At 42.3% G+C, this 27,615-nt stretch overlaps 1 long non-coding RNA gene across 1 annotated transcript; it reads left to right on the top strand.

Moving 5' to 3' along the window:
• The first annotated feature begins 12,998 nt into the window (after positions 1-12,998).
• LOC146648219 (uncharacterized) lies at positions 12,999-24,335 on the top strand. The gene is made up of 3 exons (XR_014908547.1): positions 12,999-13,190; positions 20,440-20,477; positions 22,651-24,335. It is a non-coding gene; the product is annotated as an uncharacterized LOC146648219 (long non-coding RNA).
• The last annotated feature ends 3,280 nt before the right edge of the window (positions 24,336-27,615 follow it).

Below are 27,615 nucleotides of genomic sequence, written 5' to 3'. Positions count from 1 at the left end.
TTTATAAATATATGTAAGCAATGAGCCAAATTTAGTAATGCCAACATACTGAAGGAACAACATTTGTCTCTTATATATGATACACCTATATATGCACTGTCAAAGATACTTGTCTTTGAGTGAAGATTTAAGGTGATAAGACATATAAATAACTGAATCTGTACTGAAGCTCAGTATTTGAAACAGAGTTCATGTTCACTGCTGTAATAGCTAATAATGATTAATATAATAACTAGAATATTGGCCATATTATATTTACATTACCAAAGTGATATGACTTTAGTCTCATGAACAACATCAGCTAATTCTTATTTACTAACTAATCTTAAATGACTGTTCAGTACAGAAATGAAGCCCAAAAATCATGTTTTACTGTCCTGTGGTCTCAGCCTCAGATACTTATCAAATCACACAAAGCTCTTGTAGAAACAAACAAACAAATGAACAAAATATGTTCTCCCTCATTTCTGTCAAACCAAGTTGTATGACACGTTTCCAGCGGTTAGTATCATGGTTGCTAGGCAACCTGGGAAGGGCGACGGAGACTAGACCGTCCCATACAGACAAACTTGCCGTTTATTTTGCAAATCGAGCTCAACACTGCCCCTAGCGTCCGTTGTGTTTTGGAATTTGCATGTGTTTTCGAGTTTGCAAGTGTTTTTTAGTTTGCATGTGTTTTGGATTTTGCAAGTGTTTTGGAATTTGTACGTGTTTTGGAATTTGCATGTGTTTTTTAGTTTGCATGTGTTTTGGATTTTGCAAGTGTTTTGGAATTTGTACGTGTTTTGGAATTTGCATGTGTTTTTTAGTTTGCAAGTGTTTTGGGTTTTGTACGTGTTTTGCAGTTTGTACGTGTTTTGGAATTTGCATGTGTTTTTTAGTTTGCAAGTGTTTTGGAGTTTGCACGTGTTTTGGAGTTTGCATGTGTTCTTTAGTTTGCAAGTGTTTTGGAGTTTGCATGTGTTTTGGAATTTGCATGTGTTTTGGAGTTTGCAAGTGTTTTGGAGTTTGTACGTGCTTTGTCTCTAGGGGCCACCGTAAGTACCAATATCCATGCTACTGTCAAAGTCACTCAAATCACATCTCTGCCTCATTCTGATGCTCACTTTGAACTTTACAAGGTTGTCTTGAACATGTCTACATGAAAAAGCCCAAAGATACTAATAAATGACAAAAGAATCAGTGAGACTCAATTGTATTGATTATGCAACACAAGATGGTTTCTGTAACATTTTCCTGATTCTGAATCATGTTTAGAATCAAAACTGAGCCATTTTAAAGTTTTAATCAGGCTACATAAACTGACAGGTCACACAGAATATAGGGTAACACCAGCAGACAGGGGAGGTGGAGCTTTATAAAGAAAATGCCCCAAAGTTCTTACTTAAACATGAAGGAGAGCAGATAAATATTTAAGCAACCCGCGTATTGTGTGTACCGTGATGCAAATACAGCATCAGAAAGTGGTTTAGTTGACTAATGTCAATCCGTCAGACTTGTTAACAGCTTTGTTGCTTCTGTGTACATTACCAGCTTTGCCATGAAGAGACAAAAGAGACTCTGTAATAGAGTTAATAAATGAAAGATTCAGAGAGGGATTTGTTGTCCACAGAGCTCATGAATATGATGATTTTAGCTGGAAGTGCGCACAACTGAGACTGCCTTTCAGAACCCATCCTTATACGTCAGAGACAAGTCAGTGTACACTGTACGTACTATAAAACCATCTAGTGTATAGTTAGCAGCATACGTGACTCTTGGAGTTGCGACTTGATTTAAGGTTAAGAATAATAATTAACAAATATGTGTTCTTTATGCTGAAATTTAGAAAAGGTGAAATATGGAACATTTTGTGACACTTAAACAAATCTTTTCAGGTTTCAGGTGCAATTGAGGTTTTAACTGAGGTATGTAATTAATAGAAAATGTAAAACCTTGAATTAAATACTGTTAATTCACATTTTTTAGGATACTGAGGGGGAAAAAGGTAGCCATAGTGTTTTTAATGTCACAGAAAGAATCTGAAGAAAGTATTAAAAAAAGCTGGACACCCTTAGGATCCTTTTCACACATATGTTATATATATATTTTCTTATGAACTCTCACACACCATTAAATGCCCTTGTATAAGATTTGCACGCAAGGTTTGCTACACACACACACACACACACACACACACACACACACACACACACACACACACACACACACACACACACACACACACACACACACACACACCCTCGGGATCATCCTCAGTCTGTTACGTAACACACTGCCAAACGTCCATCTTTATTGAGGACAATTCTTCTAACGAGAGACACGCTCTCCCAGCAGCTGTGTTAGTCAGCCTGCCAGTAAATTTGCCTTCACCTGCAGGCAAAATCATGTAGTAAGAGGCTGTGTCAGTTCTGCAAATCCCGACATCGCACAGGAAACATGACGTGGTTTGCCACACATGCAACTCTCCCTTTATCAAAGCTGAAATGCAAACATGTGTATGTCTACGTGTTTGTGAGCGTGTTTTCTGGCCGTGGGAGAGAGAGAGGCCCCGGGGGACACACAGAGGGGTCACATATAAGAGGCTTTAGGGCAGACAAGTGAAAAGGGGGCCCTTCCTTGGACAGAGACTAAAGATTAGGATGAAAGACATATGAGTGTGTATGGAGCAAGTTGGAGGGGTTGGTGGGGGTGCCTCTATTTTTTATGTCTCACCCACTGCTGCATCTCTCACACGGGCCATTCAAAATGAGCAGGAAGTAGACGACAGATAAGATAGCGAGATAGGTGCCTAGCGAAAGACAAAGTGAGACCCTGACTGATCGATAGGCTCTTTAGAATTCAGTTTGTGAGAGACAGAGGAGAGGCCGCGCAATGCACGGCTCTTTTTCCCAGCCACCTGATTCGTCACACATGCTAAGAGAATTTAACACACTTGCTCCTGGCGAGCAAATATATTCTCCGCACACATGTACATGAGAAGACGTGCGCATACAAAGCCATGCACTCTTTCAAACAAGCACCCCACAACTGCCCACCCACTGTTTTTGGCCTCCACTGGAACACTAAAAGAAACACCTGCGTTACGGCCAGTGCTCCACTCTGAGGGAAAGTTTTGCATTTTTCTGCAATTTTTGTTTAAAGCAGCATACAGCTTTAAAAGCTTACGCAACAGTTTATTTTGTTCAGATTAAGATAAAGGTTATGGATGGATGGGTGCAGCTTTAGGTAGCCTACACACATTCAGGCGTGTTCTGTGTATCAAGGCAAAAATAAACTATCACATACTGAGGCTAGTTTATGCTGTTGACAAAGTGAGCCAACAGATCTGAGCTAATGTGACAGTTAACCAGCATTAATTCAGGAGCAAAAGTAAATGAAGCGGGCCTGCGGACACGACAAGGGAGTGCAGCGGGGATGGGAAGATGTGTGTACTGTACCACACTGGACCATGCTTGGATGAGCATGTAGGCCATGCCAACAACAATGCATAATACAGCCTCTGGTGATGGGGGGATGGATACGAACACACAGAGCTCCCACCTTACCTCATGTGCACACAACACGCAGACATTCACTTGTGCAAGCGCACGCGCACAAACTCACACGCATGCACAGACATTGACGGTGATGCGGCATGGAGCAGTTTATGCTCATATCAAAAGAAAGTCTTTGATCAGTGTGACAGGAAGGGCACTCGCCCCAAAGGAATTAGCTAACTCTCCTGCCTTGCACAAAAAAAAGCACATCCACAATAAATCAGGCGTGCTTGCATTTGCAACAGAGGGGAGAGAACGTTTGATATTTAGCTTCATTAATATGCTAAATGTATGAATATGATTTGTTCCAGTTCACTGTCCAGACTAGCATGTCCATAGTGCCATGATAACCATAAAGAGCAGAATGTGCAGAAATTCAGGTTGCATGTATAATCCGCTCAGTTTAACAGCCTGTTACTCTGCACAAGCAATTTACATACAGCTTTTAAATTAGTACCACTTTTATTTCTCCTAAAAAAAAATGTCCTGACACGGAGAATACTTTTAAAAGAATCCCCGATTTTGTTTATTTTTGCTTGCTGGAGCGTTTCACCGATATAAGATACGGTTAAGGTGATGTAATATTTCCTCTTAGTATATAAAATTGAAGATAATTAATTAGGAACAGTTTGATACTTAGGTTTTATTGCTTAATGTTAATAAGAAGATTACAACATTCATGTTTGTCACTTAGATTTGAGGCCACAAACTGGAGCTGTTTAGCTTTGCTTAAGTTAGCAGATAACTTAACCCTTTAAGACCTACCATATAACCAAGTCCACCGGAGCTTATCTTTATATTTTTACATGCTGTAGTGCCATTTTTGGGAGCATTTCAAGTTGTTATACATCAATACAACCGTCATAGCCGAAATGTTAATAATATGTATGCATTAAGTGCATAATAACTACATAAATTGCAAAAAAGTGCAATAAACTACAAAAAAAAAAAGAGTTAGTTAGAGAAATTTCCGAGGTTTATCCCTCAAAACTGTAAATACAAAAAAGTTGCACAAAATAGTTTCCAACAACAGGAAATGTATTTTGAGTGTCTTCATAGTTTTATTTTTGAGATACACCAATTTTTATATATTGCAGGAAAAACAAAAATAAATATTGTAATGCAAATTTGTGAAAAAAACAAACAAAAAAAGCATGTGCATAAAAAGAAACTATTTCCAGCAGTGCAATTTGAGTTCTAAGCATCCCAGAAACTATTCAGAAAAGCATGAAGTCAAACATGACTTTTAAAAACACCAGTATAGGCATATAAGGTCCCAAAGGTAAAAAACAAAACAAAAACTACATTCTCTGCGAAATGACGTCACTTCCGGTTTCGGGCAGGTAATGGCGGACATGCTGAGGTCTGTTCCAACATAGGAAGTGTTATGAACAGCTGATCGGATGGCAAAGCATGTTTCTGGAATATTATGCTTTTGTTGCTGCAAGTGCTTTTTATGCAGTTTTTGCAAAGCCATATGTGGAAGGAAACCATGACTTAGGATAAGCTGATGGCATAAGATGTAAGTACAACTCCTGCAGTTTCTTAAGCAAAAGAAATTATTGCACTAGTGTACTTCTGGGAATCCATCCTACCTGAAATAACATCCTATCCAATGGTTCTGCGCAGACTCGGTGCATGCGCACAACACCAACCCCGAATTAACTTCTTTTTCTCTCACCTATCCGGAATATTTCTTAAGGTTATGGTTATGGTTAGGGGCAGGGTTAGGTTTAGTCGCAAGTCACTGTCAAATTTTAATACGGGTAGGACATTTTGTCAGAGTAGGATGGTTTCTCAGAACACCGGTTCTACAGGGATTTAAAAATAGTTACGCAAAACAGAGCATGCTGCTCCAACAGGTTTTAAAGGGTTAAAGAAAGAAAATGATAGAACAACCAAATAACCATAACTTTTTGTTTTTTTCAGTTCATAAGTTATATATAAAATAAACAAGCATATATATTTATTTATGAATTACACACCTATGAGAATGAGCAAGTCTAAATATTTTCTCTACTCTCAGCTAAGCTAAGCTAGCTTCTGCCTGACTATAGCTTAGCTGTTTTCAATCTCTTAATCTAGTTATAGTAAACAAAGTAAATATATAATAATATTATTATATGATAATGCAGCGGTAGAATCAGTCCATATTGTAATTCTACTGCTGTTCCTCAATAATTTGTAACTTTTTATAACTTAAAATTTCAAGATAACCACTCGAGTTATGTATCTAGCTTACATAATTTCAAACAACAAAACAAACACAAAAAACAAAAAATAAGCATCTTGAAATTACATGTTGTTTCTAAATGAGTAAGACTTAGAGATACTAACTTGAAAATTTGATTTTTGTGGCGGGAACAAGCTTCCAAACTACTGGTTGACAGTGACAATTAGCTACAAAGTAGCCACTGCTTCAAATTCTCTGTTACTTGTTATTGGTGTAGGAAGTCAACATTTTTTTATACTTTCATGCTTGCGTTAAAAGAAATTTAAAAAGAACTAGCTATGAGCTCTAATTGGGGGATAAAGTAGGATTTGGCAGCTAGGATAACCCTGAAGGCCTTTACACAAAAAGCATGCTGTGAAAAAGCAACATGAGATCTGAACTTCCTGTGTAATGAAATGTGAAAAAACGAACTTAACATCAAACCATGACGAGCTAGTTTCTAAACAAGAAAAATACAAAACAGATTCATATAATTCAAAATAGAAGGCAGATTCGTACATATTTTAGGATGTCAGTCCAGCAGTTTGAGCTCTTGTTGGCAGAGTTGGGACCACATCTGAGGAGGCAGAGAAATAATTTCAGACAGCCGATTGACACCAAGCAGTGTCTAGCTGTATGTCAGAGGTAAGTATCATTGTATATTCAGTACTAGTGTATGTTTTGCACTAGTAGGTCACTTGCTGCCAAATACAGTGATCTGACTGGTCAGCTCTATTTATTCTGATCCTATAAATTGAGCTAAATGCCACAAAAAAATCATCCAGCGAAATCAGGCTGTATTATGAATAAGTGAGCCCAAAACACATTTTTATGCATCAGTTGTGTAAAGGCCTTATGACAGGGTCACTTAGAAATATGTCACAATAATTTTTTATATTGAGCTGCATATATATATAGCGCTTTTCAAGGCACCCAAAGCGCTTTACAATGCCACTATTCATTCACTCTCAGCTGCAGTGAAGTTACATTTCTATTCAAGCTGTGTGAAATTATATTACATCCTTATATGTGACCTGTGCTGCTGCAGCTGCTCTGAGAGTCACTGTTGTTTAGCCAAAGAAATTCAACACGATATAAGCAGAGGTTACATAATCATGCTGGTTTTCCAACCCTGTACAGTTTAAAGCTTGTACAAAGGATGAATTCGGTGAGTGAATCTAATCAGCATCATCATCTTAAATTTAAATTGCTGTCTGCTGCCCTTGATTTAATCTAGCATTGAGCATGAACAACACAATCTGCTCTGCACCAGTTCAACACAGTACATTACCATAAATGTAACCAGTTTAGCCTGCACTAACTACCTCATATTTTCATGTAACCTTCGAGCAACACAAAATTAGTGTGGTTCAGTTTGTTTTGCAAGATATTCACAGAATGGACCCCCCCGACCTATCAACATATTCAACAGCCAATTAAAACTGTAAAGAAATATAGAATTAAACCAGAATTAGTTTACCACACGTCAGTGCTTACCTTTGGAAATCATTTGTTCTGTCTTCTTTCTTAGTCTGGCACATAGTCCATTTAGCTAGCAGACTCACTGTCCTCTGAACAGAAACAGGATGCAGTATGTGTTTGTTAAGCTGTTCGAAAAGTCGCATCTAAAGAAATTGCTCTTAAAAAAACTATAGATGCTGAAGTACAGCATGTGGGAACTTAATGACAGCTGTACTGTCAGAAGAAGGAACGGGTGGAGGGATCCAGATTCATGTTCAGATGACTTTATTAATCCCAAAAAAGGGAAATTTGTACCTGCTCACATAGTCAAACTCACACAACCCTGAGAGTGTGTGAGGTCGTGGGGTGTCGTTACATTCTTATTACAGAACAAGTATCTCCATGCCGTCAGCTGCAGCGCACGAAAATGTGCTCACTCCTCAGTATTAAGTATTAATCTGCCTTTCTGCTTTAAATGCTCATTAGCCAAAGATGCCAGCACATTCGGGACTATTTTAGCCCCTAAATTTAACCCCTTCTATTCTTTTATACTTCGCTATAACCTCTAAATGAAACAGGAAGCTCCGCTGAGGGGATTCCCCCATTTATATAATCTGTGATATAGCCTATATGAGAGCTAATTTCTTCCCTCCTCTATTTCTCCTCTTTTCCCCCCTTCGTTCAGCCTCTTTTTAGTGTGAGAATCCCCCCGCCCCCCAGTTTATAGTGATGGTCAAATTGATGGCTCTAATTCTATCCAATGAAAAAAGGTTGTTAAATGTTATTAAAGTCACTCACCCAAAGCAGGGGAGAAAGGAAGTGAAAGAATAAGAACATGGTGAAGAGGAGAGGAATTAAAACTTGCTTTGTATCGGCAATGAAGAAAACTAAAAGAATAAATGGACCCAATCTGGCTGCACTTGGTGCTAGAATGGCTGCCCATCCAAAAGCCCATGCCCAATCCACCATGTCACTTTTGTCCGTCTCCAAACCCTGCGGATGCTCTGCTTTTATAGCAGATGCACAGAACCAAAGGATGTGAGGCGTGAAAGCAATGGGAAATTCATTACATATTCCTACCCCCCTCCGTTCACCATAATCACCACAATTAGCAGACATCTGCAGTGACTCCAAAGCTGGGAGTGTATTCAGGCAATCAGAGCAGCTTCACCGACAGCACTGACTGCAGCCCCCTCTGTGATGGGCCTCATCCTGAAGGGAAGCATTCCATTAGAAACTCAGTGATTAATTGAGACGCCGAATTCGCTTCTGGCATCGAGCACGAATGAAACCCAACAGGAGGCATCCATGATGGCAGAGCCGCGCACGGGATTGCGGTCCAGAGTTGGCGGGGACTTTAACATAGTGTCGATGGTGTTAGATGAGGCGCTCGCGCTGTTGGTTCGCAATTATCAGTATGAGAAGAGTTACTAGAAAACAGCTATGTGAAGATTTTCTGACCCATCAAGTAAACAAAACCTGTGTGTGTCTAACGATAACCTGGATTTTATAGGTACTTACGGATATTGGTATTATCCCCTGTGCTCTGAGAAACCTGGAATCCAGATTCCTGAAATCCACTAAAGCCTTTTATGTTGTTTAGCTGTAGATGTATCTTGTATGTAAAGGACATTTTAAAGGAACTGTTTAACTTAAATGTGAAGCACCGGCTGTCAGACATTTGCTTAGCATAAGATAAAAGCAGGAATCTAAAATAACTTTTCCAACCAAATGATGCTGATCTGTACTACTGTGTGTTATTTCTACCCTTCATTTGTAAATCTCTAGAGATGTTGGTACATTTAGACTCCCTGTGTTTATACTTCTTGACCTAAGCAAAGTTAACACTCTCAGTTTACAGATATGAAGCGTCAAGCTTTTCAAATCTCTGCGAGAAAACGGGCACATTCTTCAAAATGTCAAACTATTTCTTTAAGACGTCTCTGATTGGATGATTATCAAAAGTGTTGGGTGGCCCACTGTATGTTCTCCATCTGTAGTGGATGACAGCATGTTAGACAGCTCATTACTGAAGCAGTTGGAGATGTCACTCTTACTAGGCACAGTATGGAACATCCACGGCTTTAAGCCTCAGCTTGTCATGAAAATTAACAGTAACACATTGGACTCTTATCATCTTGCCTTGAGTCCGGCGCCGGCTCGTTTCCCGGATTGCGCGGCACGTGGAAGTAAGTGTAAATACGTACATCAGTTGAGCTTACGCGGACGCAGCTGCAATTGAGCCTCATTGTCCTCGGAAAAAAGGGGGAAAAAAGCCAGCTTTTTATAAACTCAGCAGACAGGCATGTTGTCACACAGACGAAAACACATTTGGAGTTTATTAGATTCATCTGCAGGAGATGAAATCATCCAGAACAGTTGAATGATTATGTGTATCACTTTATAAATGGTTTTTAGTAACGACTGATGCATTATTTAGAGAAACACCACACTATAACAAATACTCCAAACAATCCAAAGGAATCCTTTTAATTTTCCTGTTTTATTTCTTTACAGTGAGTGTTTTTCTCCAAATGCACAGAGTACACGCTTGATATTTGCCAAACTTAGCTTTTCCTCCTCATATGCAAAGCTGACGTACTTTGTATTCTGCAGATTTTAAAATGTGCATTATTTACATCAGATGTGATTATGCGTCCGCAATGGATTTCAGTGCTTCTTGGCACATCACTACGTATCAGTAGAATAACATGAAAGCCAGCCACCGCAAAATGTACGGCAGCCGTCCCGCTGCTTGCGTGTATGTGTCCTAATGAGATGCAAACAAAACATAAGACCACTCATCAAAGCACCGTTCAGTGAACTCATGCTCAAAATATCCACATGGTGATGTAAAATTATAGGATTTTGTACAGCATCGAGGGTTGTTTTGTTTGAGGAAATTGGAGCTAACCTATAACACAGAGTGGTGCAGTGGTTAGCGCTGTCATCTCACAGCAATGAGATGACAGGTTTGAATCCACCAGCTCGTTGGGGTTTTTCTGTGAGTTTACTTTACTCTGGCCTTCGTCTCCCTCCACAGTTAGAAGACACGTTCATAGTTATGTTGTGATTCTAAATTAGTCATCTAGATTGTCAACCTAGGCTAGCTTTTAAGAAACTTAAATGTGCTTAACTAGAAGTACAAAGCAGAATAAAATGGAAGGGCTCAATGAAAGTACAAATACCTTAAAAAATCAACTGATTTTAAAACTGCTCTCGCATTAGTGTGCATTTTCTACCAGTGTAAAAACACAAGCAAACAAAGAAGCCTTAAGTTTGGAGTTATTATGTGATGTATGTAATGAGTAAATGTGGGGTGTTTTTTCTTCTTTTAAATGAGGCTTTAAATTTGTATCTGTAGTTATAAATGTTAACACGCTAGTAAGAACATTCCAACCCAGTGGAGAGCTCTGTGATAAACGGATCGTTCTGTTCCAGGAGTGGTTCATCGAATTAAACGCAGACAAAAAGGATCTTTTCAGTTTGTCTTTTACAGCAAGGCCGTTTTCAGCTACTGTCACTGTGCAAGTTTATCATGTTACACCTGCATTTATTAATCACCGAAAAGACTCTTTCCTGGTGAAGTCAGCAGAACTGAAAGGGAATTTCATGCAAAAAAAACTAACCCACCCAGCCCGAAACCCCGGGATTTCACACATATACTACCCTTCTCACAGAACAGAGCTGACCCTAACCAAAGCAGAAAGACAAGTGGGGGGCCCCAGTGCAAAACTGATGAAGAGGACAAGCACATCAGACGCCGCACAGGTCTTCAGGAGGAAGTTTCATTAAATAGCAGTGCTGTTGTATGATATCTTGTCTTGTTTGGTGTTGTGTTTGGTTTAGCTCACACAATGTGTTTGTAGAACACAGGAGTGGTGTTCGCTAAAAATGGACCGCTGAAACAATCGTAAACAACTAATGACATGTAATTCTGTGAATTCAGTGTCTTTTGCATTTCTGATGAATTCCATGTCATATCAGATCAAATACAAAAGGAAGGTCAGCTAAAAGGTAACCCTGAACTTTAGATTTCACTATACCTTGTCAAAAAGGGGCACCCAGATTCTTTAAAGTCACCGAGAACCATGTGACGCTTTGGTTTAAAAGGAAAGATGAATTGCACCGACTAAGGAATTATAAGGTTTTCACACCATAGCAGCCGCGCGCATAAACACCCACGTGGTTAGATTTGTGAAAGAGCTGTGATTGAAGCTGGGGCTAAATTAAGAGGAAAGACAGATTAGAAGCTTAACGGAAATCAAGCCAAGGCTGTTGCTCTCATTTGGATGTTGGAAATTAGACCGAATAGTGAATAAATCTAGGTGCTTTACTTTCGAGAGCACCGTTCCCACCAGTTATGCAAATTAGCCTTCAAAATGCACACAATAATCGAATGATGTGGCGCTTTGTTTGGAGCTTTGAGCGTGCTTATTTTATAGGTTTAACAGGGACGAGAGCGGCGCCTCCTCGTTTTGCGGCTTCTTCGTGGCTGTCGTAAAATCGTAGAGCTACAATGAAACGGGGTGTGATCCTCCACTTGGTGTTTCCTTCCTTCTAGCATGGGTCTGGGCCTTATAAAGGCCTGTGTGGTGTGCCACAGACACGCCGCCTTTCTGCTGTGTGGAGAAATGTGTTCAATCACCATGGCTACTGGACAGACCCCTGCTGTGGTTATTAGGATTTCTCTGTCTGCTCGCACAGGTTAACCACTCACTGTCTGTGTTACGGATGCGAATGTGAGTGAGTGTGTTCAGGAGGGTTACAGGTCAAGAGGTGATTTAATATTATAATTATAGAGCCAGAGTGGTGGGTTTTTTTAAAAGCAGGATCTCACCTAGAATGGATCAGCTCGGACCGCGCTGCCTCTCAACAGTATGTGAGAAGGGGGAACATGAGAAAGCTTTAAGCTGTATTGATTCAGCCGACTACTCTCGGAGTGAGTACCAGAGGATCTGAAGACAGAATTATCCATGCACCATTTCCTCCCCTGCTCCTGTGTGGAAAATTCTGCAGTTCCAGCTTTGTCGTAGCCTACATACAGCAGAAACACACACACACTCAGGGCCCCATAAACATTGTGCTTAGGGACACACACAGCAAGAGAGAGAGACACACACACAGCGTTGAGGTTTGATGTTGCAGAATAATAGTTGTTTGATTTATTTATAGTCATTCCCTTCCATCTGAATGGCTCTGCATATTTTTTTGTTAAATTAATCTTAAAATAGGACAAGCAGACGGATTAAAAAAAACCCCTGCAGAAGCACGCTGCTGTAATGCTGTAAAATTTAGGATTTTCTCTATAGGCTGCTACATCATTTTTCCCATATTAAGTTATGCCGTAATGTGGGTTATTATAGCGGTCTCTGAGCCTACATAAAGTGCGCTGAGGTCTTTATAAACACTAATAACACGCACTTGGGTGCTCCAGTTTCACTCTGAGTCCATATGAAGAGATTATGGGAAGCCATAAAACTGTGGAGGATAAGTCCCACCAATGAAATCTGAATTTCTGAGACACGGGGCATTGTCTGCATATGCCTCTTTGCCCTGAGTATCCTCCTCCTCTACTCCCCACCCGGTTTCTCCTGAATAATGCACGATGGACACCCCCTCCTGCGCTTCCTCCCTTCAGCCCCCTCCTCCGCGCCGGCCCTGTGTCCAATAGCCGACGCGCATTTTATCAAGCTATCTCTTCTGAGCCAATCCCAGTCCACTCAGTGATCCCTGTAAACCGGATGCCCTCCCTTCTGCCCCTCAAACAGACGTAATCTGTGGATCAGAGAGGCAGGCGCCCAGTCAGTGCGTGGACTTGGTGTCGGATGAAGAAGATGGGAGTAAGAATAAAAATTAAAAAAATTAAAAAAGAAAAGAAATACTCCCCGCTGCAGAATCAGAAGAAACTGCGATCAGCGCCCCCGCGACAGGAGAATGAGTCCTGCTGCTTCACCAGCAGGGTGAAGGGAAATCTTGTGAGTATGCCATCATGTCAAATGCATAACCTAAAACGGGGATGTGGTGTTTTTTTGGTTAATCCGGTGCAGTCGGCGCAAAACCGGCGGTTTAGTTAAAAAGAGATGATGCATCTTTTTTTTTATATATGTGCGTTTTTTAATAAAGTATGAATGAGCTGATTAATACGTGGCTGGATGTGAAACTCTTTGGCGGTGTGTGATGTACTCCGGGTTGTCGCTCGGTACTATCGAGGCGGCTTTAGCTCTCAATGCCACTCATTTCTTCTTCTGGGCATCCGTGTGACTAAAGGAAGAGAAGGGGAAAAGGGCGATTTCCGATTGCTTTGGCAAGTATGAATCCTTTTAAAGCGCACTTCAGTTAAAAAAAAAACGCTCTCGCAGACGCGTTGATTGCACACGGTGGGCAGACAAACGCTGCCCTCCCTTCTCGGAAAGTTTTAACGGTGTGTTTAAAAGAGCTCAAAAGAATCACGCCGAGAGGCTTCAGTGCAGCATAACTTTGACTGCTTTCACTCAGCAGACAGTCTTTCGTTCACACTGAGGCCTGAAAGTCGGCTGATAAATGGTGTCTATTATTTTTCCCAGCCGAACAATGCGTACCGGCTTTGTTTGGACCATCTGTCATTGTATCGACATTACAGCCAGCCCTCCTGCCCCACAAAGAATCCTGAGTGGGAGACACCTGAAGCGCAGACAGCAGACGGCGGTCGTTCAGAGCCGCCACCCGTCTCTCGCCAAGCCGTGACTCATGGTGTGGTCCGTCTGAGTGGATGGGTGCATAACGCGGCCACAAAATAAACAGGCGCTGGAACAAAGTGTTGCAATTGAAACATGATTTGTTTTTGGGGAAGGGATTCCACATCATGCACGCGTGTCTGCTGATGTGTGGTTTATCCTCAGATGTACGCTGGGACTGGAATAGTGCAAGTAGAGAAAAGCGTTTGCTGTATTTGCGCATCCTGAATTCTCGGAAACAGCTTGTTGCGCATCTGACTTCCTCCCGGAATTTTTGGGCCTTCGGCACATGGCGAAAAAAACAAAACAGCCAAACTGCCATTTTCAGGGTGGGCACACACACACACACACACACACACACACACACACACACACACACACACACAGATACAAATAAACACACTCCATCACAAGCACTGCACACTCAGTTTGGGGCATAGAGGCCTGATAAGCAGCACAGCTTTGACCCTCCAGTTAGTTGAATGCAGCTGAGGCCAGGAGACTTCAGAAACTGCACTGCTTAGCTTATAGACACGTGGTACCAAGCACTAATATGCCTTAAGGTTAATGAGGCAGTCTCCATAAATTCTTTTGCCATCTGGATATAGTAGGTCTAGACGCTTAGTGCAGCACTACATTTTACCCACTATAGATTACTCACAGAGTGATTTGATGAAAAGAAAAATCAATGGAATTGAAGAAAAAACATTTACCTACTGCCGAGAGCCATTTAACTGCGTGTACTTTAATTTCTTTTACATAAATTAGTGGGAAAATCTGTCTCAGTAAGCCGTGTGGTGGAAGAACACTCCTGATAGGCACTGATGTGATCAGCTGTGATGGCCTCGCTTCCATCCCTGTCAGGACTGAGTTACATTTAATTCACTTTAGCCGTGTCCCCTGTGAAGTAGAAAAAGCTGCTCCCTCACATTACAGAGCAACCAATGTCCGGGTGCATAGCTGTTTAATTCGGTTTCAGAGAGTTATCCGGGTGGGATAAGTGAACGGAGCAAAGCCAGCGTCTTCCTGCCGCTGTAATGTGGACGCAGGGGCGGTTTGGATGTTGGCTTATCTTATCTCCTGCTTGGATCTATGATCATCATTCCTGCATAGCTCATTATCACATATGATGAGTTTCATCAGCTGCACCCTGCAATTATGTTGAGAAGCAACCTGCTATCACAGCGGAGAGGCTCTCAGCCGCAGATCACTGTTGTTCCTCCATTACACGGCATCTATTTCTCAACAGAGTCCGCAGAACAGTTCCAATTAAACATTATTGTTGCTTTAGTTCGTCTCTGTCGGTGGAAATGCAGCGATGGCACAGGGGATCATCATCAGCAACAGCAGCTGGGGTTCGCCGATTCGTTCATTCTGGCTCAAATTCAACTCCTGGATGACGAAAGTGTTGAGGATAGCACAGCTCAGTTCAGCTGCACTCATTCAGCACGACTGCCTTTTTTTAAATAGCAAAAAACTAGTTACATCTTGTATATTTTTATAAATCCGTCTCTGTCTAAGGATCCAAAACAGCCAATACAATACAATCTCACAACTCCTGTGAAGAAACCTTGCGGTATGTCCATGCATCTCAGCTAAATGGAAGTTTAGGCCTGAATGCGTTCATATCAACAGGATCCTGTGTGTGTTTGTTCTTCCCCTGTGTGTGTGTCTGATTGGGTAATGGGTAAATGGAAAGGCTAGGTAATGGAGACCCCTGCACCCTGCCTTAGGCATTGTGACATACTGCGTGTCTAGATGAGTGTATGACCTCTAACCTCTTGTCTAGCCAACGGCTCAGGTCCGCTTGGGTCAAGCCAGGTGGCTTTCAAAAGCCTACTGGCCCGTTCACAAGCAGATGACATTTAAACTCTTTGCACGTCGGCTGATCAGCAGCAACATTAAAGCCACTTGCCATAACATTGTGAACGCCCACCTTGTCTTGCACCAATATTGCACCTCTTGATGGGTGGGCCTCCAGGATTGTTGGACCTTTGTCGTGTTTCTCAAGCTGTTCCTGAGGAGTTTTTGCCGCATTGTGGTGGACGCCGCTGCTATCAGGGAATACCCTCGCTGTGGTAGGTACACTTGATCTACGACCATATTCGGAGGGGTTTGATATGCAGATCAACGCACATCTCAGAGGAACGAAACAGTCCAAAATAAGATCTACTTAATTCAGCCTTTTCCTTACTTCTTAAATTCAGCTCCTGAGAAATGGCCTTTCTCTCGCAGCAGCTCAAAATCCCAAATTAAGATCTTAAAATGCTCTTTTTCTTCTCTCTGCGCTGGCCGTTTGTTTATTTGAAATGACTAACCCAAGAAAAGAGTAAGAATCAATCACATATATATGATTGGACTGCACAATATCAGAAATCAGTCTCAGTGATCGAAATCGAGCCTTTGAGTCTCTGTGCATTTTATCTCCTGCTTTTCTTGTGTTTCTCCTGCTATTATCCAACTGGGCAGAATAATTGGTCTTAGCTTGATTTATTATTTTGCTCTTCTTATGGTTCTGAGAGGAGACAAAGACGAGAGGAGACAAAGAAAATGGTTGTCTGGCTTTGTGTTACAGGTAAATTTATAGAGTAGTAGTCGTGGGAAATGCTGATTATGGTGCTAAGAAAACAAGTTAAACATCTCTGGAATAATCAGATTTTACCCGTCCCATGCCTACATATTTTTTTTTCCCCAAACAGCCTGATTCTTCTTCTGCTTTTATCTTAAAGGGTCAAAGTGTAGTTGACCAATAAAGATATGAGAAACAACAGATTTAAAAATCCAGACGCAGATCGGCTAATCTGCTCGTTTTTCCCACGTCGTGGTTGCGGTGTTTAATCTCAAACTACCGTAAGACACAAACTAGCCTTGAACCTGTCGCTGCTGAGAGAAACAGCCCGTCTCCATTCTGTCACTACATGCTCTCTATTGTATCTCTGCACAAGAAACTCCCCATTGGAAATTTTGGAATCTTTCCCATTGTTCCTAAAGGAAAGGGGGGCTTTCATATGGAAGTGGGGAACGCCAGGAAATGACTGGCATTCTTTGTGGACAATTTGAAAATAAACTTGTGGGTCCTCACTTCTCTCTCAACAGCCAAGCACAAAACTAGAAATTAGAAGTGAGGGTCATGGTGTTAACAATTCCCTCTTTCTTGTGTTTGCTGCTGTAATTTGTCCCCAAATCTATATTTTCTTCTACTGGAGACGCGCCACCGCAGTTTCCGCTTTTTGTCGAGAGCTTTGCACCCTCTTCTCGACAGTTTCTTGAATGGACGCATTCTTTCTGTCTTTTTTTACTTTTCCTTTTCCTTCAGTATTTGTCCTTATTTTGCCTTATCTTCCCCCCGCCTGTCTTTAAACACAACCCCGCTGCTTGGGCTCTGCTTTATGAGGTGTGACAGTTGAAGTCTGGTTGCCGAGGCAGGCCGCGTGGACTGGAACGTAAAGCTTTGCATTCAGCCGGCTGCAGCCGGGTTTGTGGAGGACTTAAACTCACTTCACCCCTATACAGTACCTCGTATACAGGAACTGCCTTCATTATGCTGAGCTGGCATGAAAGTGCAGAACTGGAAGGAGGGGAGAGCGGGGAGAGGGAAAAAATAACACTTTAACCTCGGAGCTCGTAGTTGAACACATGCAGTTGCTACCTTTGAAGGGAAAAACTGAAAGAAGATTAAAAGCAGATGTTAATTGAATTAATTCATCACTTCAGCTGCACAAAGTTTAGCCTCTTTTTTTTCTTGTGTATTTTGGCTAAAAGTGTTCATAGCTCTCTCTCACTGCTTTGATTTAATACTAAACAGGCTTTCTCAGACGATCAGCCTCTCCACCCCACAGATTGACACTCACACCTTACCCTCCTCCTCAAACTCCTCTTGTTGTTTTTCCCACCGGGCCAGGGGTAGTTCCCAGGTATTTGACCAGTCTAGCGTAGCAGGGAGGCTGGTTGTTGTGTCCTCTGTGAGACAAAGGCAGCGTGCCTCAAGTATAGGGATGAAAGGAAACGGGGCTGTGCAGCCACTCATTTTTACAATGGGAAACCTCCTTAGCGAGGCTGTAGGGCAAATGACCACCTTCTCTCTTCCTTTTCTTTAACAAGCACCGAGGCTGAGAGCGTGTCTCTATCTTTTTTCTTTTTGTAGTAGGAGGAGCAGCGCCGCGTATATACCTATAGATGTGAGTTTGTGTGCGCGTGTAAAGGAGGAAGGGATATCCTTTGTCTCTGCGCAGAGTGCTTTTTGAGCTTTCGCTTCCTTACACCTGCTCAGCTGACAGATGGTGCTTCGCTGTTAAAAGATGAACCAGCAACCGAGGTTGAAATTGTTAAAAGATGGGTGGGGGAAATTTAAGGGAGATATCAAAAAATAAATACGTATGCCATTTAAAAATGTTGCTGGATCCTCTCTTCAGTAAAAGGGGACACGGACATTGGGTGTTTTGCTTTCTTCAAAATTGAAGGAATTACCTTCAATTACCAGTAAGAAAAAAAAGAAAGAAATAAAAGCCACTTTTAAGATATTAAAAGCAACAAAATCTGTTCAACTTCACAGTGTTACATTTAAGGCTCGATAAGGGCTGTAGGACATTTTGGCGTCGGTGAGTCTAAAAACCTAAAAACATACAATATGATGTGAAAATGCCTTTAATTTTATGAGCAAATGATATATTTTTTCATTAAATCTTCTATATTGGTCCTCAGTGTAGTGTTGTCAGGAGGGGCGGGGGGTGGGAGCGGAAGCCGCAGGAGTCTTTTATGGCTCCAGGTCCAGAGACAACCTGTTCTCAGGCACTTCTCTCCTGGCACTTTTTTATGACATCATAAATTCCTCCATTTCCTCTGACCAGCCCTAGGTGGGTATAAAGGACGTACCTGGCCAGTAATTGTCTGTCTGGCCCTCTCATCTGTCGGATTCCTAATGCTGCTGGTGACCTCCTCCAGAGCCAGACTCTCAGACTGCCTCAGGATACAGAGATCTCTTAGATCTGCACCGTGGACCAATAAAAACTGTAGTTTATTTGTTGAGTGATCGAAAAAAAAGAGTGAGAGAGAAGAAGAAACAAAAAAGCTTGTTTCTATTTCATTTAGATTAGCAACGAGAGTCAGCCTGGCACCCACATTATGGAGGCCTCTCTGCGTGCATGTGCTCTTCAGACCGTCAACATCAACCCACTCCCACTCTCAGACCTGTTGATACCTTTTGTTTGTTGAAATATGAGGACGAACAGCAGAAAAGAAGGGATTAGGGGAAGAAAGACAAAGTTTTTTTTTTTCTTTTTTTTGGAGGGAAGGGGGCCCAGAAACACTCAGCGCTCACATTAATCTGACGCTCAGCTCGGCTGGCCTCAGGGAGGCTCGAACAATACACACACCAGCATGACAACATTCCTGGAGGTTAAAAAGGTCAGGGGTCACCCAGTGACCCCACCCTGCCAATCAGTTCCAGGGCACTAACTCGGGGCCTTTGTTTTTGCTTTATGTCTTCGCACTTGTTGAACAGACTCTGAGCCTTATGTTACAATGTGCCCTTTGCTCTCTAATAGACTGGATTGGCACGGAGCACTTTTACGTTTGTTAAGTCAGTTTTGGCTTAGATAATAATCGTTTTTTTAAAAACAGGGAGGGGGCTGCGAAGAAGGAGAGCGTAGCAGTGTTTCATTGCTGCAGCTTCGGGGTTCAGAGGCTTAAATGCAAAACAGAACATGGAGAAAGAAAACACATTAGCCCGAGGCTGCAAAATGTGCACATTGACTTTAAAAAGCTTTGGCCAGGTTTGCTTGGCAGTATACTTTTTAATATTATGTCTGTAGCCTATGGCGCATACTATAACCCAGCCAGATGTTTGGCAAGCCCACATCTATATATGGGAGCAAAAGGAACCACGGCAAAGCAGCCAAGCTGTAATTATTGTCCATATTTTCAATTGATTTATGCCCATTTTATATAATCAGCCCTCCCGGGTCACTTATTAGTCCAACATAGGCAACGTCGATGCTCAAAGTTGTATTTTTCCTTCCTCATGGAAAATCCAGCTTCGTTTTTTTTCTTCTTCTTCTTCTTCTTTTTTTTTTTTTTTTTGCAAACAGCACAGCAGACTTCAAATAAAGTCTGCGAGCCGTCATTAAAGTGGAGCGTATGCATGTGTAGGCATGGAGTGGCATGTGAGGCCCCTACGGGGAGACTGCAGGTCTGTTAGTCATTATGACTGAATGTACAGTATACACTGGAGTGGACACGCAGCTACATTAAAGCCTCACCCACGGCCACATTGGACCACCCCAGAGACACACCGCTGGCACTTCCTCTGCCCGCTTCCATCGCTCAGCCTCAAGGGAAGTGCGTTTAGGGATTTCCTGAGCAAACTCGGGGCAATTAATCGTGGGTTGATTAGGAAACTTTCTAGTGAAAATCCAATTAATTGTAAGAAAACATTGTACTCTTTTCCTTCTTTTTTGTGTTTGTTGTTCTGTGCATTGAAATAAACACCCTCCTGCGTTTTCTTGTCTTCTAGGTTTTCCCACCCGGCTCCGTGAAGATGATTTCAGTCAGGTATACTTCACCACAGCACTCACTTTCTTGCAAAAATATTCACAGTGCGTCACAGAAAGATGGCTATAAACCTCTTGAATTTTATCCTGCATGCCAAATCCGCTTATACAGTGGAGGAAGGAGACACCGCTCTCTATTAGTCGGCAGTTAGAAATGAAAGCCTATCTTGGCTGCAGCTGTGGAGGAGCTCCAAAGATGGGGACGTTTATTGTCAGGAGCAAATAGAGGCCTTTTTATTTTGTCTAGCAGCTGACGCCTCTCCCCACCCACTCCTCCATAACCGCTTTTGTCAGTAATGTAGAGTGGCCTGCTCGGGCAAGAGCGAGAGACCATGAGAGTTTCAGAGTGGAAAGGGAAAAAAAAGAAAAAGAAGTGGAGTTAGCTGTTGATAGGCTCGGGGAGGAAAGGCACGGCTGTTTGCCATATGGCGCAATTATCAGCTATTTGAAATGATTATCACTCTCCATCAATACAGTGTTTAAATGTATATATCTGAGTGTGTGTGTGTGATTTGATCTCTGGTTTGTGCCCCCGGTGTAATGTTGAGATTCTGTGACCTGCAGCTTGGCCCCCCATTTAAACTGGGATAGCTATGATCTACCCACCTCTAACCCCAATCCCTCCTCCCTCTGTCACCCCCTCCTTCCCTAACACACACACACACACACACACACACACACACACACACACACACACACACACGCAAAGTCTACCAGCACAAAAGAAATATTCAGCTGTAGAGAGGGGGTCTCTCAGAGGGCGCGACATTGAACTGGGGGGGGGGATTAAGTAGAAATGGCTGGCTGACACTGGGGTTGCCATGGCAAAGCCCCCTTTTTCTCCTCTCCCTTCGACCCTCCGCCTATTTTTCATTTTAGGTCTTATTGTGGGGGCGAGGTGTAAGTGTGTGTGTGTGTGTGACTGTGATGGAGTAGGGACAATCTAATTCGACATATGAATTTAGGCTCTTATCAGAAGCTGCCCTGCTTCACCCCGGGAGAAAAAGAGACCTCTGCTTCAGTCAGAAAGAAGAGAAACATCCGAACACGTGATGTTACAGACCTGCTATCTGCTGAGTATCATTAAATATTATGGTGCATTTTATTTAGCAGTTAATGTATTCCTGTCATTTAAAAAAAATAAAAAATGACTTGAACATCTTTGCATGTACACAGAGGAAAGCATCCCACGGCAGAATTCAGAGGCAGTAATTCAAAGACGCGGCGTACGCACGGGACAAAGAACCAAAAAACAAATTGTCTGTTTTATGACTGAATTACAGCGGCAGTAATATGGCGCATTACTCATCCGCTGCAGCCGGGGCGTTATCACGCTAGCCTCATGCTGGCCTCCCAGCAGCCCCAGCAGAGTAATGGATGCAGGTCGAGCTCGCGCGATGACATCAGCACCCTAAGCCGATGAAATGGGGCGATGAATGACCATAGATCAGCGTTTACCAACCTGACGTCAGCCCCTGCTCTGTGCAGCAGTGCACTGACACCGCCGGCAGTTGTTCCCTCAGATACTGGTCCGCTTCGGACAAAGGGAGCTCACAGCAGGACGTCAGTATTGTTCTCCGGACTCGGTGTCCATAAGACCTGTGCCAGGATTGAAGATGGTTAAGCAGAACTGCTCACAGGGTCTTTAAAGAGTAGAAATACAAGCATATGCTTATTATATTTTAGTAGAATTCAGCCTAATTACAGAAATCCATTTTCTCCCCAGTGCCCAGATATTTGTCTCTGAGATTTTATTTTATGCTTCCACCACAAAAAGACTGAAGATGAATGGAAGCACTACTTTGTAGTGAAGAAATGGCTCTAATGAACACCGCTGACAGAATGATATGTGGGTTATTTATAGAAGCTGGGACTTTGTTTCTGGAAAGATGGTTTCGGTATGTAACGTTTTGAATGTTTTTTTTCTCAATGCTGTGATCAAGAAAAACAAAAAAAGAAAACTGCATAAATCAAAGAGCTCAGACAGATCTCACAAAATCTATGCAAAAGAAGCCAAATTTATCCTCATGGCTACACACCACAGGAGGAAATGGAGAAAATGTTTGTCTGCGTGTGTGTTCTTCTTCTTCTTTTTTCATGTGTGTGAAATCAGTCTTTAAAGAGAAGACAGTGGGATATCAGCGCTAACAACTTTTTCTTCATCTGTGTTTCAGATGCTGTTACGAGCAATTTTCATCTGAAGATGAAAGACTTCGTGTTCCTCTGATTAATGAGGTGGTAGTAAAGCTCTAAAGCAGAGCCTCTCAGCTTATGCTCGAGCTTAAGTATGCTTCGTGATGCTTTTGTGTGTGTGTGTGTGTGTGTGTGTGTGTGTGTGTGTGTGTGTGTGTGTGTGTGTGTGTGTGTGTGTGTGTGTGTGTGTGTGTGTGTGTGTGTGTGTGTGGAACATAACCAGAACTGTCATTGCCCTGAGGACAGCGGACTCATTCTGCCACTGTCTTGTGTCGTTATGTCCTCTCGTTACGCAACCTGACCTCTGTGGTTCTGAGCATCGTCCCCGTCCCCCTGTCCCATGCCTGTCTGACTGGCTCTCCTCCCTCCTCTTCCTCCACACCCTGCCTCCCGTGTCAGCTCGGCTCACGGTCACAGCTGCCGTCCTTCCTCGCCTTGCTTGCCTCGGTGAACATTCAACGCTGTCGGTGAGTTTGGTATGGACACAAAAAACCATCGACCGTTGACTGTGCCCCGTGGTTCGCTCCGACGGCGTCAGGAACGAGCGAAGGAAGAAAAAAAAAAAATGAACAAAGGGGCAAAGTGGCTGCATGAAAATCCGGTGACGAGAACAGACGCACACAGCCGCGCCGCACACAAAAGTGACACTCTGTTTCCACTGTACCCGAAGACCTAAGGTCACAATCAACATTCATTGCTGTCGCTGGGTTGGACTGTGTAGAAAAGCTCACTGAACAATGAGTGCAACTGTGGCCCAGATCTGCCTGACTCGCGTCTCAGCCAATCAGTCGGCCGGATGTGAGGCACTCTGATTATTTTATTTATATACTTCTTGTTTTTCACTTCTATTTTCTCCCTCCTTCCTCCCTCCCCGGTGCTGGGAGTCTTAAGGGGAAAGAGAAGGAGAGATAGAGACACAAATAGACTCCTGGCTGCTTGCTTGTCCTCATCCTCCTCTCCTCTAATTGATGGTTATGTGTGCAGCAAGGGGGAAGGAAGCGGAGTGAATGTGTAATCATTTGGAGTCTCTTCTCCTTTAGATGTTTCATCCCTCTCTTTTTTGTTTGTCTAATTATACACTGAGCTGAGTTAACTCTGCGTTAACTGTGCGCCTGTGCTGGCAAGAGAGACGGGCTGATGGAGAGGGAGGACAGGGAGAACAAAAACTCCAGAAAGCTTACAGCAGTAGATAAACGATTATCTAGTTTTCACTAGATTTTGCTCGATGTTCCCCCTCATGCAAACGTGCTGGGAGAAGGAAGGAAATTCCGGCTGTATAAAGTCGATTGTTTCCACCTTTCTCACCGAGGATGCCTCATTATCTGTGTTTGAGTTTCATGAGAGGTTTCCTGCCTGCCCCTGTTTGTTTGTGTGTGTGTGCGCTGGCTAAGATAGAGGACCTGTCTGGTGATCTCACGGTGCAATATGTCATTTTCCTTCTATGCTAAAGCCTGCTGTCTCATGGGGAGGGGGAAAAAGCAGTCTATAACCTTGTCTTCCTTCGCAGTCTGGGACCGGCCACACCGCTGCCATTTCTCATTGTAGCCGCCTGCAACGACTTCTGTAATTCAAGTAAGGTGAACCCAAAGCTCACACATGTGATGTATGGGTGTAAGAATGTTTGTGTCACTGATTTGTCAATTAAACTAATAAAGTTGAATCAGTTCATTAGGCTGATGTGATTATTTACTGTTCGGATTAACTCGTGTTTCACGTAAGAACGATCTTTGTCATCTGTGTCATTTAGTCACCAAGTCCCATGTCCGTGTACCCCCGCCTCCCAAGTCTCTCTGTATTATTCATAGAAAAGCACTCTGTGCAGTGGTGCAGAAGAGTGGAGGTGATGTAATAGTGGCCGTGAGCGTGGCTTCGGACTGTCATTTGGGATGGATTCATGCGACAGGAGAAAACGCTCGGTTTGTTCAGCCTTGTTGGTGTCGCCAAAAGGCGCAGCTGATGGCAAGAGACGATAAATAAAAGTGTCATCACAGTTTTGTTGAAATTAAACTCGGAAAGTTATCCAAACCATAAAATGTATAAAGGGAACAGTGTGAAAGCCCACATCGTGTGAACCAGTGTGTAAGAAGCTGGGATGCTGAGAGACACGAGAAGAAACCTCGGGAACAGACTTGAGCTGGAAACAAATCCAAGTGTTATTGAAACGTTGTTTCACAGCACCTCAAAGTGACACTACCCCCATCTAGTGCTGAGCTGTACACACAGCCTCCCTCTGTAACGATGTGGAAATCATGTATCATTTATTTAGCATAGAGTAGCTGAGGGAAACTGACCAACCACAGCCGAGTATTTTGGTTAGCTTTAATTTTTAATTGATCTTGGGTTTTTTTTGTTTGTTTGTTTTTTACAGAAGTGCATTCCTTGTCATTAATCTTTAAAATTTTAAATTGCTTTGGAGCATTACAGAAAAAAACAACAACATTAGAGTGTTACAGTTAAATCATTTCCAACCCTGGCTTTGGTTTGGTGTAATTAAAAGTGCTACATAAATTGGGAATTATCAATTTGTTGAGATAAATACATCACATTAGTATTGAGAAATTAATAATGCGCTCGCACTGTAGTTTTTTTTTCTTTGGACATCGGTTGCTTTTTCACTTCTGACCTTGTTCTATGAAGGATTCAAGCATAAAAAGGGCAACGAACTCCAGGGATGAACCAGTGTTGTGTCGACAAATAACGGACAACTTGTTAAAGAACAAATGTTAAAAATGGTCTTTACCCACTTTGTTATAAGATGCTTTCTTTAAAAGACTCTATGATAATGATGATAGTAAGTAGGGACGGGTACCGGTTCTGACATAAACGGTAGTAACCAGACCGAAAAGCAGCGCACATTTCGGTGCTTTTTTTTCCTGAGATGTCACTTTGGATTCCAGCCAATCATTTTAGGTTTCCGAGGATAGTAGGCGGGCCCAGGTACGTACGTTCTTTTAGAGCAGAGCTACAGATTAAAAACGCCCAAGGCGAAGCGGTCAAAGTCTGGCTGTACTTCACAGCAAAAGATGCAAACTCAGCAGCCTGCAACAAGTGCTTTAAGGTGATACTGTGCAAAGGAGGTAACTCCTCGAATCTGTTGAAACACCTGGTGACGTATAGCATTTTGTTATACGCCGAGAAATGCTGCGAGACCTCACACCGGGCACATCTACTGCGGGTGTGGTGCCTGTTATTGGACCCAGAGTTAGCAACATCCCCCAAAAACACGAAGAGGAGAGTCCTGGCCCCTAGCCCTGCCAGTGTAGCAGAAATGATGACGGATGATGACGGCAGCAGCAGCAGCAGCCGTTCTTCTCTGCATGAGTAGCTTCATGTTGTTCGTGTGTAATTTACGTTGAGTACACTAACCAGTTATTACATTAATGCACGTAAGGTGAACTAGCAAACACCTTCGTAGTTACATGCAGCTGTGGTCTTGTTTGATGGCAGATACTCCCTGCACCCTGGCCAAAAAGGCTAAAATGACCAAAGAAAAAGTGGAAAACAGTTAAACATGAGAGGTTTAGGACAAAGTTTGTGTTTTTTCCATTGTTTAAGCACTGCTTCCAGCCAAGAGTGATGCCATAAATCCCCTATAGCTGCAGAAAAGGCTAACATTGTTATCTTTTTACAAAAAAACCCCAGCTGAACATGAGAGGTTTGTGGACCAATTTTGTGTTCTCCATTCTTTAAGCACCGGTTTGAGCACCGTTTAAGCACCGGCACCGTTTCAAAAGTACCGGTTTGGTACTGGTATCGGATAAAACCTAAACGATACCCATCCCTAATAGTAAGTGGTGTTGGGAATTATGATCACAGATAAGTACTGTCAGATTTTGGCCTCCTCAGAGCCCAGACCAACAGAATAAAAGACAGCCAACATCCAAAGAAGAGCTTTGAATGTCCTTCAAGCCTAGAGAATTATTCCTGCAGACTACTTAGAGATTAAGAGAAAGCTCCATGAAGAGAGTTCAGCCAGTGTTGAAGAATAATGCCGGTCACACCAAATACTGACTTTCAAGCTCTTTAGAATTGTACATGTTGTAAAGACCCACCTTTTAGCACATCCCAGCACACCCACTCACTTCACCAGATACACCTTGTTTAGTTCTCTCACCTTTGATTGGGTGTGGTGCTTGTCCTTAATTGCACTCACCTGTCACACATAATATAAGGACTGCATTCACTTTTGGCTCACTCCTTCTTCACTCCCACACGGGGCGGCAGCAGAGGTGAGGTTCTGTTTGGGGTTTTTATTTTATGTATTGTTTAAGGTAATGAGTAACTTAAATCTCTGTTTTCTTTCAGCATTGGCAGTCCATGTGTGTCTTTCCTTCCTTCTTTGCTTTATTGATTTGAGAATAAAAGGAGAACCCTGTGAATGATTAGATGACTGCTTTATTCTTATTCTAATCGGATGAGCCCATGATGCTGATTACTTAAACCCTGAGCCTTCTTTCCTTCATAACAGTACATACTCTGTTTTTGATTTATATACTTTATATAGACTCTATTTCTATTTATGTCTGTACATGTTTCAATAAATCGTTGCATACATCTCTCACTTTTCTAGCTAATTTTAAAGAAATTAGGGTTTGCTCAAGACCTTTGCAGAATATTGAAAATGTGCTCCTGACAGCACTTTGCAGCTGTACAGTCCTTTTGTATTTCTTATTTTGTCTACTTAAAAATCTTTCCCTCATTGCCATATTACATTATTACCATTAAAAAGATAAATTGCTGTTCTTTAATATTTACTCCATGTCTTACCCACAGACGCTTACCACTGCAGCCAAGTTTATCGTAGTGAGTAAAACTTAACACTAAAACCAATCAAATTTTAAAAAAAAATCTAATTTTGATAACTCTGCTGCCTACAGGCTGTTTCTGAAGGAGCCTCGGTTCCTTGCATGCACAGAATCTAGCAAAATACAATTAAGATAAGACGA

Source organism: Rhamphochromis longiceps, linkage group LG18, assembly GCF_057381845.1.
Source record: "Rhamphochromis longiceps isolate RC_006_pf linkage group LG18, R_longiceps_female_GT1.1, whole genome shotgun sequence".
Classification (NCBI taxonomy): Eukaryota; Metazoa; Chordata; class Actinopteri; order Cichliformes; family Cichlidae; genus Rhamphochromis; species Rhamphochromis longiceps.
This window is presented reverse-complemented; position numbering and strand designations above follow the sequence as displayed.